This window comes from Callithrix jacchus, chromosome 2 (assembly GCF_049354715.1).
Source record: "Callithrix jacchus isolate 240 chromosome 2, calJac240_pri, whole genome shotgun sequence".
NCBI lineage: Eukaryota > Metazoa > Chordata > Mammalia > Primates > Cebidae > Callithrix > Callithrix jacchus.
The window spans coordinates 62,577,976-62,595,899 of record NC_133503.1 but is presented as its reverse complement, the minus strand read 5'-3'; the positions used below and the strand labels follow the sequence as shown (position 1 = coordinate 62,595,899).

Here is a 17,924-nt window from a genome sequence, read left to right as displayed (position 1 = left end):
CTGCAGGGGCTGGCTAGATGAGGTGGAGAAACCTCGGTTTTGCCCTGGAAGTGGTAAGAAAGGCCAATGTGCAGCTGCTGGTCTGCCAGGGCAGAGGTGGGAAGAGACCAAGTTGGTCCTTGAAGCAGCCCTTTCTCTTTCTGTTGCCTCCAAATGCCCAGGGCCTTTATGCCACTCCATCGCTGCCCATTGACATGTCCTTCCCAATTCTGTTTTTTCTGCTCTTCTTGTACCCTATGCTAAAACCTGGACTCAATCCTGGGGCACTACAGGGGTCCTTTACTGTGTGAGCATGGAAAGAGAAGTAGCTTAAATTGGATACCAAAGGCCACAGGTATGGGCACTGGCTGGTCCCACAATGGGACCAAGAGAAAGCCCTACAAGACAGACTAATTTATGTCTTACATCCACTTTCCCCTCTGCTTTCTAGAGTCATGAAAAGCAACACACAGCCTCATAAAGTAGAGAGATTAGGACAGGGATCCCAATTCCTAGATGCAAATTGCTCCTCGATGCTACTTTTCTATCATTTTCAAAAAATCCCTGACTTGTGTTCCGGGTGCTCAGGGCCTTGCTCTTCCCAAATGGCCCAGCTGGCTTCTTCCACATCCTCTGTCTCCAAGAACTGCATCATCAATGTCCCAGAGCACCCAGGTCAAAACAGTGGGGGTCAGTTGTGACTCCTCCCTTATCCTCTTCCACCCAGCTTGCCCATGGCCAGCTCCTGTGACGTCTACCTCCTCAGTGTCTCACTGATCAGCCTGTTTCCTACTAGTCCCCTAGTCACACGCAGGTTTTCTCAAAGTATGGTGCAGGGTCCTTGCAGTGGATTGAACAGTGGCCCCCAGCAAGACATGTTCACATCCTGGAATTTGTGAACTTGGTGACTTATTTGAAAAAGGAGTCTTTGCTAATGTAATTAAGTATCTTGTAATAATGAGATCATCCTGGATTATCTGGCTCGTCCCTAAATCCAATGGCAAGTGTCTTAACAAGAAACAGAAGATAAAACAGACAAAGGAGGAGACGGCAATGGTGAACACAGAGGCAGAAATGGAAGTGATAAAACCATAAGTCAAAAAATGCCTGGAGCCATCAGAAGCAGAATTTCCCCTGAGACCCTCAGGAGGAAACACTGTCTGATTTTGGACTTTTGCCCTTCAGGACCATGAGAGAAAAAAATTCTGTTGCTTTAAGCTACCCAGTTTGGGGTAATTTGTTACAGCAGCCACAAGAAACTAATACAGTTCATTTAAATTGTAATTACTTAGAGGAGTTACCAAAAATGTGGATTTCAGGGCCCAGGCCCAGACACTTTGAGGACTAACCCTCAAATTTCAGCAAGCATCACAATCACCTGGGAACCTGGCAAAATACTGAGTCCTGCGCCTGCCCAGAAAACTAGCCTCCGGGCATGGGCCTTGGAATCTGTATTTTTTTTTTCTTATGAAAAGCTTTATTATTAGGAAGTACTTAATGAGTATAATTAAAAAGTAAATAAAAGAGCACCCCTCAAATGAAATGGAGTAAAATATTCAGCTGGAGTTAGGCCCAGTTTTCCAATATCCAAGCAACTACTAATTAGAAGACTCTGATGAAAACTATGTCTTTTTTTCTCTCTTTTTTATTGCATTTTAGGTTTTGGGGTACAGGGGAAGAACATGCAAGATTGTTGCATAGGTACACACATGGCAGTGTGATTTGCTGCCTTCCTCCCCATCACCTATATCTGGCATTTCTCCCCATGCTATCTCTCCCCAACTTCCCACCCCCAACTGTCCCTCCCCTATTTCCCCCCTAAAGACCCCAGTGTGTGATGCTCCCCTCCCTGTGTTCATGTGTTCTCATTGTTCAACACCCACCTATGAGTGAGAACATGTGGTGTTTGATGTTCTGTTCTTGTGTCAGTTTGCTGAGAATGATGGTTTCCAGATTCATCCATGTCCCTATAAACATGAACTCATCATTTTTTATGGCTGCATAGTATTCCATGGTGTACATATGCCACATTTTCCCTGTCCAGTCTATCATCAAGAGGCATTTGGGTTGGTAACAAGTCTTTGCTATTGTAAACAGTGCCACAATGAACATACGTGTGCATGTGTCCTTATAGTAGAATGATTTATAATCCTTTGGATATATACCCAGTAATGGGACTGCTGGGTCAAATGGAATTTCTATTTCTAGGTCCTCGAGGAATTGCCACATCGTCTTCCACAATGGTTGAAGTAATTTACACTCCCACCAACAGTGTAAAAGTGTTCCTATTTCTCCACATCCTCTCCAGCATCTGTTGTCTCCAGATTTTTTAATGATCACCATTCTAACTGGCGTGAGATGGTATCTCAATGTAGTTTTGATTTGCATTTCCCTAATGACCAGTGATGATGAGCATTTTTTCATATGTTTGTTGGCCTCATATCTGTCTTCTTTTGAAAAGTGTCTGTTTATATCCTTTGCCCACTTTTGAATGGGCTTGTTTGTTTTTTTCTTGTAAATCTGTTTTAGTTCTTTGTAGATTCTGGATATTAGCTCTTTGTCAGATGGGTAGATTGCAAAATTTTTTTCCCATTCTCTCGGTTGGTGATTCATTCTAATGACTGTTTCTTTTGCTGTGCAGAAGCTGTGGAGTTTGATTAGGTCCCATTTGTCTATTTTGGCTTTTGTTGCCAATGCTTTTGGTGTTTTGGTCATGAAGTCCTTGCCTACTCCTATGTCCTGAATGGTTTTGCCTAGGTTTTCTTCTAGGGTTTTTATGGTGTTAGGTCTTATGTTTAAGTCTTTAATCCATCGGGAGTTAATTTTAGTGTAATGTGTCAGGAAGGGGTCCAGTTTCTGCTTTCAGCAGATGGCTAGCCAGTTTTCCCAGCATCATTTATTAAACAGGGAATCCTTTCCCATTGCTTGTTTTTGTCAGGTTTGTCAAAGATCAGATGGTTGTAGATGTGTGGTGTTGCCTCCAAGGCCTCTGTTCTGTTCCATTGGTCTATATCTCTGCTTTTGTACCAGTACCATGCTGTTTTGATTACTGCAGGCTTGTAGAATAGTTGGAAGTCCAGTAGTGTGATGCCTCCAGCTTTGTTCTTTTTGCTTAGAATTGACTTGGCTATGTGGGTTCTCTTTTGGTTCCATATGAAGTTTAAGGTGGTTTTTTCCAGTTTTGTGAAGAAGGTCATTGGTAGCTTGATGGGGATAGCATTGAATCTGTAAATTACTTTGGGCAGTATGGTCATTTTCCCGATATTGATTCTCCCTAACCATGGGCATGGAATGTTTCTCCATCTGTTTGTGTCCTCTCTTATTTCGTTGAACAGTGGTTTGTAGTTCTCCTTGAAGAGGTCCTTTAGGTCCTTTGTTAGTTGTATTCCTAGGTATTTTATTCTCTTTGTAGCAATTGTGAATGACAGTTCATTCTTGATGTGGCTCTCTTTTAGTCTGTTATTGGTGGCTAGGAATACTTGTGATTTTTGCACATTGATTTTGTATCCTGAGACTTTGCCAAAGTTGCTTATCAGTTTCAGATTTGGGGCTGAGATGATGGGGTCTTCCAGATATACTCTCATGTCGTCTGCAAATAGAGACAATTTGACTTCCTCCTTTCCTAATCGAATATGCTTTATTTCCTTTTCTTGCCTGATTGCTCTGGCTAGAACTTCCAATACTATATTGAATAGGAGTGGTAAGAAAGGACATCCTTGTCTAGTGCCAGATTTCAAAGGGAATGCTTCCAGTACCAGCAACTCCAAAAACATACCAAATAGTAAAGAGTATCAACACAACGAAGAAACTTACCTCCATGGCTGAGAGGCTGATGGTTGGGTGGGGGTCTGGGAGTAGAGCCTGATCTCTTTTATCCCCCCCACCAACCATCATGTCCTTCTCCTACCCCAAGACCGCCAGTGACCTCCCCTTGCCATTCCAACAAAATCCAATGTTCTTACTGGGACCCACAAAGCCTTGGGTGACTAGGTCACACTTGCCTCTCCGTTCTCACATCTCTCTCCCTCCCTCACTCCTTTCCAGCCCTTCTAGCCTTCTTCTTGCTCCTCACACAGGCCAAGTATGCTCCAGATGCCTCTGCACTGCTCTTTCTCAGCCTGGAACATTCTATCCCCAGCCAAGTTGATTCACATTTTATTGAGGTCTTTGCTTAAACATTACATCCACAGAGAGGTCTCTCCAACATGCATTAGAAAGGCACTCTGCCACCAGTTTATCTTTCCTCAGAGTATGTGCCACTCCCTGACTCTCTGTTATATATTTATCTGCCTAGTGTCTGCTCCCCAACTAGCCTGCATGCTCCGAACAGCAGGGACTTGGGCTGTGTCCTTCCATGCTATCCCCAGTGCCCAGGGTGGCATGCACCTTTGAGTAGTGGCTCTGAAAGTGTATGTTGAAAGTATAAACCAAAAATAAAATTCTAAGCCCCACTAACTGACTGAATGGACCGTCCTCTCAGCCAAGGGGACCCAATTAAACCTGAAAAACTAGTTCAGACCATGAAAGACAGTGGGGAGAGCTGTTGGACACACTTTATTATCCCCTCCTCCCTTTAGAGTTCAGGCACACAACTAACCCATTAAACATTAAAATAGAGACCCTAAGATGGACAGAAGAGACTCTGGAACAATAAGATACCAAATTCCAACCTGACTCTAGCATAGCATCACATGACAGATAGCAGGTCCTGAAATAAAGCAAAGTATTTTACCCCAAAATGTATTTCTCTGACATCTTTTGAAAGGACTCTGCCAAACTGTCTCTTGTGGAGAAAATTTACATTCTGTAGAAAATCCCTTTTCTTTTTCAGGTCTTTCTCTGATCCAGAAAATGTTGGCTGAGAGGTAGTTTTAAGAATCTGAATAGAAAACATTTGTCATCTATTGCCTCTGGGGCAGCTACCAATGAGACTTCATCTACATTCTAAGAACCTTGGCCTCTACAACCCCTTGTCTTAACCCAGACACTCATTTCTATCAATTCCAAGTCTTTAAATAATAACTTAACTCTCAACCAATTGCCAACCAGAAAATCTTTGAATCTACCTATGAGCTGTAAGCCACCCCCCCAACCTTCAAGTTGTCCCACCTTTCTGAACTGAACCAATGTATGCCTCACATGTATTGATGAATGTCTTAAGTCTTCTTCAAATACATAAAACCAAGCTGTAACCCAGCCACCTTGGGCACATGTTCTCAGGACCTCCTGAGGCTGTGTCATGGGTTATGATCCATAACTGGCAAAATAAGCTTCTGAATTGACTGGCCCTTGTCTCAGATACTTTTTGTTTTACACAGGAAAGAATGTCCATCTCCTCACTGTTGGACCGTTGGCCCATCCCTCTCTTCAGGGAAGCAGGCTTCCTCCTGCTTCCTGCATACTTTAGGCTCCAGATGTTCCAGTAGTCACACTCTTTTAAACAAATCCCACTGAACATGCTTAAAATTTGGGCCTGTTTCGGATCTTGCCTAGTTTAGAGCAATGCTGAACCTAGATGATAAGGGTTTTGGAGCCCATGGGAGTAGAACTGAAAGCTCGATTGGAGGTATGAATCATGACGATCGCCTTGATAAACAACAGCTGTCAGAGGACACAGAAAAGTCGAGAGGGCTTAGGAACGAGGAGAGGGAGGCTTCCTGGAGTTACTGCAAAGAGCCGTAGGGACTTCAGGAACTTGCAGGTCTAATATTTGACTTGAAGTTGTTTGTGCAGCCATTCATTAGGTATGTGCACATAACCCAGTTATTCCAACCCATTAAGTCTTTATCTTTAAAATGCAGCTAAGACCTCCTACCTAGTGGAATTGATGCCGGCATTGAACGGCGGGTTGCAGGGGTGGGGAGTGACCAACTGCCCTGGTTTTCTCAGGACTAAGGAGTTTCCAGGGACACCGGATATTTTGTGCTAAACAGAGGACAATCCTCGGGCACCCTGAGGACAAGACAGAAAAGCCCTTGAATAGAGCACCAGCCTCTCCCAACAACAATGATAACGCCATGGAGAACATGCATATTTTTAACCAAAGTTCTATACTGCTTTCTGATTTGTGGTCACTTAAATCTTACATGTTACACATACATTGTCAAAAATGACCCCCAATCCTCTGTGGCACCAAGGTCTGGTAATAGAAACAGTAAAGAGGTAATTAGTTACGGGTGCTCAGTTCCTCTCGATTTTATATATTTTTTCCCTGTCCTGCCACTTGTCTGGGTCTTGTCCCCAGAGACCCACTTATGGAGAATATAAGAGCTGACCCTGATGTTCACAGCCAGACAATACACCATCCCCTAACACCTTCAAGGCCACCCACCACAAAAGGGGGAAGAAGGGCCTCATGGAGAGGTCAAACCACAGGCAGCTCTGGGCCTATGTCAGAGCAACCCCTCCAGAAACTCATCCAGGGCCGGTGATAGAGGGAACTTGGACAGGAAGTATTTATTGGTTGAGTAAGAGTCCCTTTAAATATTCATCTCCATTTTGGTAATTACATCAGTGCCTGGATGGGCCGGCAGAGTCCTGGGCCTCTAATGGGCTGGCTGGAGACAATGGCAAGTTTGCACTGGGTCCCAGAGTGGGATGCTGAGTAGGCACTGTTTCCCACACTCTAGTGTAATGCTCACTGCAGATCTGAGAAAACCACCCCTGTCATTGTGCCCAGGGCTTCAGATGATAAAATCACTCAACTCTTAGTGGAATTCCAGCCCAGTACCAATCTGGAGTGTTCTGGGAAGGCCAAGAGGCAATAGACACTCCAGAAGAGAATCCAGGCTTTGGGGTAACTTTACTTCATTTTTCTCTATCGGGCCTGCAAGCTTGCTCATGACAGAGAAGGCTTCTCTTGCTCCTTTTATGCACACGCCTGGGGCACTACCCCTGCCCAGGTTGTCTCCCTGCCTGCAGAAAGCCAACACCCTTCACTTTTGTGTCATCCTCAGGTTCCTGTGAGCAAAGGAAAGGCAGACCCCTTCACCTGTACAAGTCTCAATTTCTTCGTCTGTGATACGGTTGGAAAAAGAGCTTCCAGGTTGTATATATCCAGGTGAAGTGTAAATAAAATAATATATGGTCTCTCACCATATAATGACATTTCAGTCACCAGTTGACGTCATATACGAAGGTCGTGCCATAAGACCATACTACTGTATTTTGACTGTACCTTCTCTATGTTTAGCTGTGTTTAGATAGACAAATACTCACCATTGTGTTACAGCCGCCTGCAGTATTCAGGACAGTTTCATGCAGTGCAGGTTTGTAGCATAGGAGCAATAGGCTGTACCACAGAGCCCAGGTGTGTCATAGGCTATGCCATTTAGGTGTATGTAAGTGCACTCTGCAATGTTTGCACAACAGCAGACTCACCTAGGGACACATTTCTGAGAATTCATCCCTGCCGTTAAGCCATCCATGACTGTGCGAGAATTTCATTCCTAATGGTAAATTGTTACATGAGCATGCAGTGGTATACTGAGTGAGAGGCAGTGCCTTGCGGTAGTGAAGAGCCCAGTTGCCACACCTTCCAGCTATGTGATTACACAAACTCGAACCTCATAAGCCTGTTTCCCCATCTGTAAAATGATGATACTAATGGTACGTACATCATGTGAGTAATGAAGTTAATGAGAAATGTGTGTAAGGACCAGGCACGTAACAAGGGCTCAGACCATGGCAGCTGTCATTATTGTTGCTATTGTCATAACGATGATCATGGATCCTGCTAGAACCCTGAAGGAATGGAGACCCCTGACAAGCCCCTCTAGGGGGTTTTATCCCAGAAACATCAGGAGTCTGGCGTTCATGCCCACATGCTCTACTCCTAAGATCCTCAAATCTCTGTCCCTGGCAGCCAGTCTGGGAGCTGAATGTCCTTGGACCACAGAGCTTCCCTGCAGGAGGGCAGAGGACTGGACACAGTGGACTTGAGGAGTTCCCAGGCTCCTTTGCATCTGTAGTTTCAGCTTAGGTTTGGAAGAGTATGGGTTGTGTGTTTCCAAAGTGTCAATAAACAACTTAATCACAAGACAAACCTTTATTAAGGTCCTGCAATGTTGATGGAAAAATGCTTGAGCTTGGTTCCAGGCCTTCCATCAGAGAGCTCAGGCCTTCAAAATGGCTACAAGGGGCTGGGCATGGTGGCTCACAACTGTAATCCCAACACTCTGGAAGGCAGAGGCAGATGGATTACTTGAGGTCCAGAGTTCAAGGCCATCCTGGCCAACATGGTGAAACCCCATCTCTAATAAAAATGCAAAAATAGCCTGTAATCCCAGCTACCCAGGAGGCTGAGGCAGGAGAACCGCTTGAACCCAGGAGGTAGAGTTGCAGTGAGTCGAGATTATGCCATTGCACTCCAGCCTGTGCAACAGAGCAAAAACTCTGTCTCAAAGCAACAACAACACAACAAAAACAACAACAAGGAAGTGGCTGTGAGGCAGAACAATGAGAGGCACTGGAACCCCTCTCAAGCCCCCCATGGTACCCCTGCAGCAGTGTCTGTCCCTTCCGGTTCTCTTACAGTTGTCTGTCCTTTCCTATTTCTTACCCATATGGAAGGAAGGTCCAGAGATAAACAAAAATGTTGTCAGGACAAAGAAATTACTATCTCATCAGCTGGCACCTGCCTTCCTCTTCAGGAAGGAATTGTGTTTGTTCAGGTAGGGATCATCATGGTCACCTTGATAAACAACAGCTGTCAGAGGACACAGAAAGATGAAGAGGGCTTAGGAAAGAGGAGAGGGAGGCTGGTCTCAAGTTATTGCAAAGAGCCAAAGGGATTTTAGTAGTTTGCAGGTTTAATACTTGAATAAGTTGGTTGTTTGTGGCTACGAAGTAACCCTCTGTGTCTCCTTAAACCTCCTGTGAAGTCAGCTACTTACAAGAGACTGGTCAGGTTTTTAAAAGGGAAAATTCAGGGAAGGAATTGAATGAAAATTCAGATGCTTTTGATACAGAATAGACCAGCACACAAAGGAAGCCAATCGGGTAAACTAGTTCAGGGAAGCAGGCACTCAGGGCTCCAGGTGACTGGGAAATCCCCACCCTACCCATAGTACCCCCTGCCCCAACACACACACACACACACACACACACACACACACACACACACCCCTACAGATAAATCAGCAGAAGAAGGGGTCCACTACTTGGTGTGAGGACATTATGGAAAAATCCACTTGAGTTTTATAGGATAAGGCATCTTAGCTGACTTCTGGGTTTTAAAAGTAATAGACACTAACATCAACTTGCACACTATACTGTCCAAAGTGCTTTCCCATATTTTCCTCCCTTTTGACCCCAGCAATTTTAGTTTCCATTTTCAGACAAGGCGCCTTGAGAGGTCACGTGGCTCGCTCACAGGGACAAGGGCCAGGGTCTGTTCCCCACTGCTGTGGGAATCTTTGCTGACTCAGCAGAGCTCAAGCATCTGGTTGCAATAGTTTTCTGACCGTTAGGATGCTAAGTAGCTCCAAAAATACTTTGAGGTGATTTCCAGGAGGCAAAGCTAAGTCTGAAAATGGGACTCAATCTCTGTCATGACCCACCCTTCACCCCTAACCAGGGAAGGGGCTGGGACAAACCCAACAGGCCCAGCGAGGGGAGCAGAGTGTGTGCTTGGTTTGGAAGAGAAAGATGGGAAGGAGGCTGCCTCCAGCAGGGAGTTCTGTGGAGAATCACACGCTCCCAGACCCCAGAGATCCGCATGAGTACAGATGCGGGAATTTCGGGTTAAGAACCAAGGACCTCAGAAAAGTGAGTGTTTCAAAAGGTCTCTGCTGGGGAGCTGGGACTGCCCTTGGGACCCACAGAAATGAACTGTTTTTAACCAGGACTCACCCAATCCCACTGCCTCTTTCTTGATGGGGAGAAAGTCCTGCAGAGGTCGCTCTGTGCCTAGGTTGGAGGTGTTTTCTGTGCTGCCCCCACTGCCTCACTCAAGGGAACTTAAACTCCCACTGCTACCGTCAGCCCTCCTGGCCAGGTGAGGTTTCCCTTCTGCCCTAGAGAGAATGTGGGTCAGGGGGCTTGACAGAGAGGCAGCTCTCCCTCCCAGTGATGGGGAGGTCTCAGTGAACTTTGGAAAATGTTTTCAGGAATCACAGGCAGCAAAGGCAAGAACTGACTATAAAATGAGTGCTGTTTCTACCCATAGTTTGCAAGATTCTGCAAGCCTGACTCTGAACCTGGTGGTCTGTATCCCACCCTCCACCTGCTCCCTGATCCCCGGGTTCAGAGTTCTCAGCAAGCGCCACTAAGTACAGAGTCCAGGGACCCAGACACAGAGACGGGAGTGGGGAGACGCAGAGGGCATTCAACCGGGCCAAAGTCACCATAAGAAATATCCCCCTTCTCTGGAAAAAGAGGATTTATTTCTGGACATTTTATACTCTTCCAGTCATCCAACCCTCTGATGGATTCCTTCTACCCAGCCATGTGCTCAAGAGCAATGATAAGAACCATCACCCTTCAAGAAGGCGGTATGAGTGGTGCTGAGATTTAATCTCCCCCAACTAGATGTGATTGTCATGAGACCAGAAACCTTGTCTATCTTGTGCACCACAAAACCCTCAATGCCTAGAATAGAGCCTGGCACACAGAGAGCGTTAAATATTTTATGAGTGAACTAATGGCTCCGACCCTTACTGCTTCTTTAACCTTGGACCAGTTTACCTCATTTCTTTGAGTCTCGGTTCTTTCCTCTGTAAAATGGGCCAAAAACATACGTACTAGACATGGTGGTGATGAGGATTACACGAGAGAATCAGCTAAGGCACCCAGTATGGCACTTAGTCAGAAGTAAGCCTCAACAATAACAACTAAAATCTCATTAGCAATTTATCTGCATCGGGCTGAGAGTGAGAGAACATGTGTATATTGTTTCATATAATCTTGCCAGGAGTGCGATTCTATTATTATCTTATTTTTACAGTTGAGGACACTGAGGCACAGCAAAATTCAGTGATGAGTTCAAAGTTGTTTTGCTGGTAAGCGGCAGTGAAACCCGATTTTTGAGCTCGGGCTGTCTGACTCTGCAGCTTTGCTCTTATGCTCAGAAACTGCGTGCTTAGTAGAGTCCTCTTGGATCTGATACTCTGCAAACAGCAATGCACTGTTTCGGTTGTCTCCTGCAGAGAACAAGGCAAATCTCCAAACACCTTTTCTGTATCTGACAATTGCTTTCGGCACCTTTGATCCCAAACACCCAAGAGGTGAGGAGTTTGAGTTGCCCAAGATCCAGTGACCAATGGTCAGCTGTCTGACACGCTGTGGTGTGTGAGAAGGATGCGGTCAAGGGCTGTGCAGTCCACATTGGGGGCTCTCAGCCTGCCCTCAGTAGCATCCAGTTCTCTAGTCAAGTACAAATACCCGTGCCCCTCCTCTTCCATTTTACAGAAAAGGAAACTAAGGCTTAGAGAGACAGTGACTTGCATCTTTAAGAAGCACCCCAGGTCATTCTGATGCAAGTATTCTTCCTATCTTTGGAAATTAAAAAACAAAAGTAAACACTAAAGATCTACCGCACAGGCACATATTCTAGGATGATCTGTTTACCGGGAAGAGAGGGGACAGCCAGCCCTGTTTTGGCTTTTCAAGAAATAAGAAAATGTCAAAGAAACATCAGTCTCCCACCCATGGTCGACTCCCCATTCCTCCTGCCCTCCAGCATTAGGGGAACACCCCTGTGGTCTGCCCTCTAAGGAGAGTGCTGTGTTGGCTCTGAGGCAGCATCCAATCTGCAGACAGCACAAAGCCTGGAAAAAGGGAAGGAGTAGAGACTCTGAGCCCCTCCCTGTGTCCTCACTTCTCTATCTCCCTTCCTTTCTACTGGAAAAAAAGAAAATTGCCGAGTAATTGCTCCTCAACAACCCCTGCTGGTCCTCAGTTATTTCTTCCTTGCTGAGATTATAATTAGGGATCAGTAAATTTAAATCGAAAATCCGTGAGCAGCACAGAGCCCTCATTTGTCAAATGCTGTTTCTTGCACCCTGCAAATGGCGCTCAGATTCAGCTGTGGGCAGTGGTGCCGAGGTGAGGTCCCCAAGTCAGGAGGGCTTGAGGAGTCAGAAAGTACAGCCCCTTGACTCTTGGCAAGGGTACAGGAGCACCAGCAATATGGATAAGCATTTACTCTGTCCCAAAGCCTGGGCCAGGCACTTTCTAAACCTGATTTCATCACATCTATCCATGGAGGTAAGCCCTAGTTTTATTCCCATTTTACAGAAGGGGACACTAAGGCCCAGAAAGACACAGAGACTTGCCCCAGGCCACACAATGGGGACTTGAAGCCCCATGCAAGTGAGCTCTAAGCCTGTATCTTTTACCCTAAAATCTGACTGCTTTCCCAATGGAGTGGAGGTCAAGTTTCCAGACCTGAATAAATTCCAGGTTTTTATCTCTGCTTCCCCCACTAAAGTCCGAATGCAGCCACAGCTGGTTTGGGCCTGTCTTCTCCTTCATGCACCTGGGGTGCGCAGGTCAAGGCAAGTCTGGTATGGGTGGGGGAGAGGAAGAGAATCCTGCCCTTCCCCTTCGTTGTGGCTTCTCCCTGGACTAGTAGGATTGCCCTCCTAAAACGGGTCCTTACAACATGCTCTCTGGGCAGGTAGGACCCACAGCATCCCTTCTATTTTAGAGAGGAGGAAACAGAGGCCTCGGAGAGATAAGTGACTTCACCCAAGGTTCCTCAGCCAACTATTGGCCGAGAGAGTCAGGACTCAGGTGCAGGAACTCTTGAGACCCTCACCCTCACCCGTAGGGCTGGGCTCCCTCTTCAGGAAACAGGTCTATGGAAATGGAAAACCACAACTTCAACAGGTGGGAGAAGGAGATGAAGCAAAAGTGTTTTGGGCACCTATGTGGTTATTAAAGCAAAAAGCCTTTGGAGTCACTCTGGCAGTGTTAAGCTTGACTTGGCTTTTCTAAGCATCATTTAAAGAGTGAGGCTGTTTGTGGTCCTCACCTGGTAGGGAAGATATGCAGACCCACTGGGATCATACATGTAAAATGAGGACCCAGTGCACTGTTCAATACATGTGAGTTATGAGCAGTCAGCATTGCTAGTTGTGTGATTTAACAGCGTATTGATATTATAAGCAAATCTTATAATAGCACTGTGAGATACTGGTATTTCCATGTTCCAGATGGGAAAACCAAGGCTCAGAGAGAAGAAACCTGGTTCAGACACACATTCTCTAAGTGGTTTATCCAGGTTTCAAGGATTCTGAGTGATCCTAAGCCCACATTCTCCCCCTAGAACATCACCTGGAGCTCAGGGGTGGCATTCAGTGGGACACGGATATCCAGGGGACAGAGGCACATGAGGCACCCAGACAGATCTACACGTAACCTGGGTCGCCAGGACAAGCTTCAGTGCCTTGACCACTGCACCTCTGAACCATCCTGCACCCCAGAAAAATGCACAAGGTACAAGACATCCTGCAGGTCAAGGACAAAGGCTCAGTGAAGTGACTCTCATTTTTCTGGAATCTTCTTCTGTTGCCAGTCACCTGCTGCTGGGGTCCTTTTAGTTAGTGGTAAATAAAGAAAAATCCGTAAAGTATATTGAAAAAATATTTTTTTATTTTATTTTTTATTTTTATTTTTATTTTTAGAGACAGAGTCTCACTCTGTCACCCAGGTTGGAGTGCAGTAGTACATTCTCGGCTCACTGCAACCTCCGCCTCCCGGTTCAAGTGATTCTCCTGCCTTAGTCTCCCAAGTAGCTGGGATAACAGGTGCCCACCACCATGCCAGGCTAATTTTTGTATGTTTAGTAGAGACAGGATTTTGTCATGTTGGCCAGGTTGGTCTTGAACTCCTGACATCAGGTGATCTGCCGCTTTGCCTTCTCAAAGTGCTGGGACTACAGGCATGAGCCACCACGCCCTGCCTAATGAAGAAATCTTAAACCTCTACCCATATCTTCAAACCTAATTTGTGACTTTTAAAAGATGTTCATAAACTGTCAAGTTTCGTTCTCCTTTTCCTTTCAATATTTGCTCTCTCCTCTCTGGTCTCTCTTTGTTTCTGTCTAACTGTCTCTCTTTGTCTCTCTATCTTGCTCTTCTCTCTCTTTATCTTCTGTCTCTGTTTTCTGGCTTAGGAATTTCTTAGTAAATTAATCCCCAGAATCTGAAGGAACTATAAACCTCTCCTTTCTCCCTCCTCTCCTGAAACTTTCCACTCTGAGCTTAGTGGCTGCCTGAGCCCAGCCTGAGCTCAGCACCTCAGTGAGTGCAGCACCGTTATGTATCACTGTAATTTTCTCCGACCTCAGAAACTCACAGCTAAACCTCTCTCTTCATGGTCCTAAATGTAAATTAACATTTCTCCTAGCTGAGAAGGCCAGAATCATAAATTGGCTGTGTTTCTGCAAAGCAAAACTTTTTAACAAGAAAGATGTACACTCTTTATCTTCTCGGCTGGAGGCATAGAGAAATTAAAAAAAAAAAAAAGAGGACACAGAACCCACTGGGAGAGTATGGGTGAGAGTAGAGGAAGAATAAGCAGAAGGCAGGAGAGACAGAGAGGGTGATTGAGGGAAAAGAGGAGCTGCAGAGAGGCCCACAAGAGCCATACCCATCTCTCATGCCATAGGTGAGGAATTTCACAGTAGCTATTTCATTTCACAGACAGAGATAAACTGACGATGCCAGAAACTCAATGGCCATATGAGGAGAGGGCAGGGTGTTCTCTGAAATTAAGAACAGTGCAGCAAGGGCAGGGAGCTTTGGAGCTCACTAAGCTCCAGGAACTGCAAAACCACAGTCTGCCTCGTCTTTCTCCCCGCTCGCCAAACTGAACTAGCTTCTAAAGCCAAACGGGTTGTTCTGCTGACTTAGCTTTGTGTGGCCAATGCATTTGAAGCTTCTGCAGCTTTCCAGAAAATAGTGCATTTCTTACAGAGTAAACAACATAGCTGGATTCATGTTTTCGGTTTTGGGGTCCATCTACCCTGTGACTCCTCTTTGCTGAAAGAGGAAAGATGCTGCAGTGATGCTGTAATATCTTAACAGGAAACAGCCAGATAGGATCTAAATGGGGCAAGGGTGTTGATTTGAGATTCAGAAGAAGCCTCCTGCCACTTTCCCAACCTCACCATGTAAAGCATGGGTGAGGGCCAAGGATGAAAGCTGCTTCTGCCCAGTGCACATTCCCAAGGATCTCCTGGCACAGTCCACAGGACCGATGCTCAAAGCAGTTACAACAGGGTCTTTACACCACCTAGGCCAGCTGAGGGTTCGTAAGCTAAGCAGGCATTCAGCTTTACTACCCCTGGAGAAATGCTGCATTTTCACTGAAGAGCATTTCCTCTAGCAGAGAGGAGAGCTCTGCCCCCTGCTGGGATAATCGCAGTAAAGTCTCAGGTGATAAAAGGCCCAAGGGGCAGTGTCTCAGGTTTCTTGGGTTTGCAGGTTATTCAAGCTCATCTGTGAGCTCCAATCTTGTGAGCGGAAGCATCTTTCTGACACCTCACCCTCTGCTGTCCACTGCACATTCTTGGCGCTGGGCTTGGGGAAACCAGGACCAGGACTATGGACTGAGTGCTTCCCACATCCATCACCCCAGGACACATGCTGGAAGATGTTTTCTTTTCTAATAAACCATCTACTGAGAATATCCATTTGTCATGTTCTCTTTTCTCCTAGAAGTCAGATGTGGGTATCTGCCTAATGTCCAGGTCCAGTACAGTGTCTTCTATGAACTGAGTGATAGTCGTAGTTTCTCTTCTTCCTGTGGCTTTGTGGGCAGTGCCATTTTGTGCCAACCTGATTTCTGGGAATGATGAGTGCTCACTCACCTGTCCTGAGACTCGGTGGTGGACAGAGGCACTCTACTTCCTGAATGAGGTGCTGGGACCCACAGGGTGTTGAACAGGTCCCTCTGGTTACCAAAATGGCCTGGTGCAGCCTCCCAGGGACCTGTGTAAACAAAATAAAAATTCTAGGTCCCCCAACCATCTGAATGGACCCCTTCTCTCGGCCAAGGGTTAACCTGAAAAACTAGTGCAAACCATGATGGGAAGGGAGGGTTGAACAGGCCTCATTATTCCCTGCTCACTTTTGGAATTCAGGCACAACTGACCAGCATTAACATTAAAACAGACCTTAGGATTGACAAAGCTGACTCTGTAGCAATAAGACACCAAATTCCAGCCTGACTGTAGTGTAGCATCACATGACGAATAGCAAGCCCTGGAAGAAGTAAAAGTATTTTACCCCAAATTATGTTTATTTGCTGTATCTCAAAATAGTCCTGCAAAGCTGTCTCTTGTGGGGAAAATCTACCTTCCAAAGAAAACCCCCTTCCTTTTCCTGATCCACAAGAGAATTAATTCTGATAAGAAACATGTGCAACCTATTCTCTTGAAGCCAGCTACCTGGGACTTCCTCTGCATAATGGGAACCCTGGTCTCCAAAACCCTTTATCTTAACCCAGACAATCCCTTCTATTGATTCTAGCTCTTTAGATGATAGCATAACTTTTTCAACCAATTGCCAACTAGAAAATCTTTGAATTTATCTATGACTTTCATGAAGCCCTTGCTTTGAGCTGTTCTGCCTTTTCAGACCAAACCAGTGTACATCTTCTACGTATTGATTTATTTCTTATATGTCCCTAATATATATAAAATCAAATTGTCACCTGACCACCTTGAGCAGGATCTCCTGAGGGCTGTGTCATGGGCTCATATTTGGCTCAGAGTAAATCTTTAAATATTTTACAGAGTTTGACTGTTTTTGTGAACACCTGGGACAGGAACTCCTGGTGGAGCAGACCCCTGGAGGCAGCACTCACAGTTGAGGTTGTGGCTACTTTTGAAACCCCATGGCTTGCCCTTGGTCCCCTTCTCTCTGTCTCTCTCAGTGGTGACTTGAAGAAGAAGAATGACAGGCGGCCTGAAGGTGGACCACAAGAGCAGGAAGCATCATTCCCACCCAAGAAAGAAAAGAGAACAGAAGACATCTGATCAGAACCTTCCTGAGGACTCATCTCCCCTATCCCCAAGGAGCCGAGAACCACCCCTAAGGATTTGGTGGGTCACCTCCCCAACAAGCCCCTCCACCCCCCACCACAAGATGCTCTTTGGTGAGAGAGCCCCTGCCCACCTCTCTGCTTAGTATGAGCTGATTGGAGGGAAAAGGAGAGCACTGTATGAGCCGCAGGTCTCATTACCTCCCCTCATAGCCCAAGGTAGGGGGAGATGGCAGAGTGGGGGTTGCAGGCAGGGCTGGGGATGTGCCATGGGGTTCCCCTGGCTTCTCTCCCCTGAGGCTGAACCTTCTGGGAGAACATTTGAAAGCCTCAGAGACCAGCTATGGTGTCAAAAATTAATGGTCTCAGTTTCCCTTCCTATCCCTCACCCTTGCAAGAGTGTGAGTACTCACCGCCTGCCAACTATGTGACCTTGGGAAGACCCCTCTGAAAAACCTCACACCATTCATGTTAGTCCCCCTTCCCCACCTCCCCACACCATCCACACCCCATGTGCATCAAACCCCAAGGACTTCAGTCCTTGGCATCCTCACCCCTCGAGAGGGCTGAGAAAAGAAGCCATGCTCTTCATGAGCCACCATACTGATGTAGGAATTCCCCTGAAGATCAGAACCACAGCTCCATCTCAGCAACTCCTTCTGGCCTCAAGAGTGGGAGGTCTCATGCTCTCAGACAAAACGGAATTGCCTGTGACTCATACCCAGGCCTGCCTATTGAGAAATCTACTTCTGGGGTTGGGTTTGTGAGGTGGTTCGGAACTGGAGCCAGGGAGGGGTGTGTGTGTGTGCGTGTGTGTGTGTGTGTGTGTGTGTGTGTTCCTCAGCTTCCTGGCTACTGAGCCTTCTCGAGACCAGAGCTCCCTGGCTTTTCAGAGAACCAGCTCCCAAATAATCTAGATCATCTATCCCCCTTACTAGGTAGTCTAGTGTGGC

The 17,924-nt window shown here is 46.1% G+C and overlaps 1 long non-coding RNA gene across 1 annotated transcript; it reads right to left on the bottom strand.

The window, feature by feature from the left end:
• Positions 1–13,985: 13,985 nt before the first annotated feature.
• On the bottom strand, positions 13,986–17,638 carry LOC118148770 (uncharacterized). The gene is made up of 3 exons (XR_004735694.3): positions 17,480–17,638; positions 16,103–16,190; positions 13,986–15,917 (listed from the first exon to the last, which is right to left on the bottom strand). It is a non-coding gene; the product is annotated as an uncharacterized LOC118148770 (long non-coding RNA).
• Positions 17,639–17,924: the final 286 nt, after the last annotated feature.